The sequence below is a fragment of the Salvelinus fontinalis genome, chromosome 18, assembly GCF_029448725.1.
Source record: "Salvelinus fontinalis isolate EN_2023a chromosome 18, ASM2944872v1, whole genome shotgun sequence".
In the NCBI taxonomy this organism is placed as follows: Eukaryota; Metazoa; Chordata; class Actinopteri; order Salmoniformes; family Salmonidae; genus Salvelinus; species Salvelinus fontinalis.
The window spans coordinates 22,284,581-22,288,624 of record NC_074682.1 but is presented as its reverse complement, the minus strand read 5'-3'; positions in this window follow the sequence as shown (position 1 = coordinate 22,288,624).

Genomic DNA, 4,044 nt, shown 5'->3' with positions numbered 1-4,044 from the left:
TAGTGATCATGTTGGCATGTTTTGGCAAGGAGACCTTTTACAGTATCTGTAGCCATACTGTACAGTAAGTATACTGTATGTGAGAACAGACCAACATGCTTTTGGCAGTCCAACCTTTGAGCAAAAATATATGCTTAAAAAGGGGATTGGGGACATAGTGCTATAGTTCCAGGAATGACTGTGCACTTTATCATCCCAATCCTCCTTATGAATAGATTTATATGGCAAATATCTGTAGCTCATAAACTGACTCACAAAGAATAACCTTATGTGGGCCTCTTCTTTGGCATTTATATTTTCTAATGTAATACTAAGTAGGGGACAAATGTACAGTTATGACTAACTAGTGTTCCCTGAAAGAGGGAAACAAGGTACAACACAGCTATGGGGGAGTTTGCGTGCTAGCGCCCTCTACTGCCTCACCAGAAGCCCCGCCCTCCACGGGTGATAAACCTGAGGCACTGATTCATTCCTTCAATTCAGTATCCCTCTTCACCGAGCCCAGAACTGGGCGGCACTGGGCCGAACAGGTGTTGTACCTCGTTTTCCTCCTTCAGGGAGCCGTAGTTATAGTAATATCGGTACGTTCCCTTTCAGTAGGTCAACTCAGTACAATAGGTATGGGGACATGAAATCAAGCCCTAAGCTGACCCCAGTGGAAACCAAATGAAATGGCCCATGGCAGACCGCCCAGAGTTCCAACCCAACAGGTTGGTACCCGGTATTGCGCAATAAGCGTGCTGCCTAATGACCCTCTTCTGCCTCCGTCGTAAGCACACTGTGGGCTACACTAGGGTCAGTGAAATCCAAGCAATAAAGCCTCACAAATGTGGTGATGCCCATCTCTGCGCAGCACAAATAACTCCAACAGGCAACCCTCTACACAACAAGATGCCGCCAGACCCCTGGTGGAGTGGGCACATACACCATTAGGTAATCCCTGCCTTTTGCTGTCATATGCCAGAGAAAATAGCCACCACAATCAAGTGGGAGAGACGCTGCTTAGCCGGATTAGCAAAACAGACAACAAGTTGGTCACACAAACAGACACCCCAAAAGAATCTTAAGGCTAAATTCATTGCTAGGACCTTCATAAGAGCATATTTAAATTTCCAAGCCATTTCCCAAAACCAACTTTGTTAATGTTGCACTTAAAAACGCTTGTAATCTATAAACGCCTGTCTCATACAACTTGTAGAACAGCTAAGTGCTTAATTAGATCACTGTTTGCCCTCCCGTGTCCCTTTACACACAGAAAATCTCAGCTTAACATAGAATGAAGATTTACTAAAAAGTTTGCAATGTTTCACTTAACGTGTAGCCTAGCCTAAATATTTAATTGTAGAATATCTGTAGGCCTACTTGAAGCTCAAATCCTGCCTGTCATTAGGCTAAACAGGGCCGGCGGCGGAACAAATCATTTGAATGGACATTTGGGAGTGTACGTTTTTTTGTATGTTTTTCTTATGTATGCATGCGCTTGCTTAATTTCCAGTGGTGTTGAACAACATTTTTAGGTGTTGGAGCACCATATATATATTTTTTAATGAAGTCATAATTTCTCAGTCAAAGTTTGTACCGACAAATGTAGCCTATTAGATATCATTGTGGAATAGGCATCTGCATAAAATGCATCCTACAACTGCAACGCCTGCCTATGCCCACCCATATTGTCTCAAGAACATTTTCTATATTTAATATCAAATATAAAATCAAATCAAATCTTATTGGTCACATACACATGGTTAGCAGATGTTATTGCGAGTGTAGCAAAGTGCTTATGCTTCTAGATCCAACAGTGCAGCAATATCTAACAGGTAACATCTAAAAATTGCAAAACAAAACCTGATATCTAACAAATTCCACAACAAAACCTAATACACACAATCCAGGAAAGAAATGGGATAAGAATATTTACAGTTGAAGTCGGAAGTTTACATACACTTAGGTTGGAGTCATTAACCTGTTGGGGATGGGGGCGCTGTTTAGACTACTTATGCTAATTTGGCTAATTTTTTAAACGGCTTCCCACAAAATCCTTGATCGTACAATATGCATATTATTATTATTATTGGATAGAAAACAGTCTATAGTTTCTATAGGAGTTGAAATTTTGTCTCTAAGTGGAACAGAGCCCATTCTACAGCAATTTCCCTGACATGGAGTCAGATTTGAGAAATGTTGGCCACTCTTCTGAAGTCATTTAAAAGGGCACTGTCGTTGCTATGACTATACGGACACTTCTTACGTCTTCCCCTGGATGCCTTTACGTGATGACGATTCCAACGGGGTCGATTGCACGTTCACAGGCCCTACAAATGAAAACACCCTGAAGCTAGTCATTCTTTGGGAGCTGCGTCATGAGCAAAGTGGACACCGGCGCGCACCTGTTCCAAGCGTTAGTTTAGCCTGTTATATTTCTCCGGTCATCTTTTCACTCGTTATAGGAGTTAAAAACATCATAAGGTAGTTAATTTAAAGCGTTTTATAGCAATTTATATCCGTTTAGTGCGATTTTGGGACATTTATTTTTGCAACGATGTGAAAAGTTGGGCACGCTTTTCAGTTCATCCCGAACGCAGTTGACATTTCCACATGGCAAGAGGACAGCTTTCCACCAAAAGACGATTTCTCCCAAGAAAGGATCCTTTGCCCAAGATACTGATGGAAGAACAGCTCAAGGTAGGACATTTTTATTATGATAAATCGTGTTTCTGTCGAAACATTTTAGTGGCTTAGGACGCCATGTTTTTTGACGTAGCTTCGCTTGGCGCAAACTGTATTGAAAAGTAAGGATAAATTAAAAAATGTAATAACGCAATTGTATTAAGAATTAAATTGTCTATCAATCCCTGTCCACCCTATATTTTTTAGTCACGTTTATGAGTATTTATGTATAAGAGTAGATCACTGTCTAAGTGGCGCAAGGACATTTTCTGACCAGCTGAGCTACATTTCACATTGTCTAACCATGATTTTGGTGGCTAAATATAAACATTTTCGATCAAACTCTATATGGATTGTGTAATATGATGTTACAGGAGTGTCATCTGAAGAATTCTGAGAAGGTTAGTGAAAAAATTAATATATTTTTGGCGATGTTGACGTTATCGCCCACTTTGGCTAGAATCAATGCTGGGCTGCTATGTGCTATGTGCTATGCTAATATAACGATTTATTGTGTTTTCGCTGTAAGACACTTAGAAAATCTGAAATATTGTCTGTATTCACAGGATCTGTGTCTTTCGATTCGTGTATGCTGTGTATTTTTACGAAATGTTTGATGATTAGTAGTTAGGTAAACACGTTGCTCATTGTAATTATTCTAGTCCATTTGTGATGGTGGGTGCAATTGTAAACTATGCCATATACCTGAAATATGCACTTTTTTCTAACAAAACCTATCCCATACCATAAATATGTTATCAGACTGTCATCTAATGAGTTTTTTTGTTGGTTAGGGGCTATAAATATCTTAGTTTAGCCGAATTGGTGATGGCTACTGGTGTTGGTGGACAAATAAAAGATGGTGGATTATGCTAATGTGTTTTTAGGTAATAGATGTACATCTTTACATATTGTGTCTTCCCTGTAAAACATTTTAAAAATCGGAAATGTTGACTGGATTCACAAGATCTGTGTCTTTCATTAGCTGTATTGGACTTTAATGTGTGAAAGTTAAATATTTTAAAAAAATATTTTTTTTGAATTTCGCGGCACTGGTTTTTCAGTGGGGGGGGGGGGGTGTGCCGCTAGCGCCACGCTGATCCTAGACAGGTTAAAACTAGTTTTTCAACCACTCCACAAATTTCTTGTTAACAAACTATAGTTTGCCTTTACTATGAATCATCCATACACAAATTGGCTCTGTTATTTATTTTCCTAACTAATTAAACAATTACAGAATATACAATACATAATACCATTATACAGTAAATACCGTCCCTAGTGGACTTAACAAAAACAGGTTGGTTATAACATGATAGATTCAGAGAGGAAAGGAGGGGGGAGGTTGGAAGGAAGCCTTAAGAATGGGTCTCTATC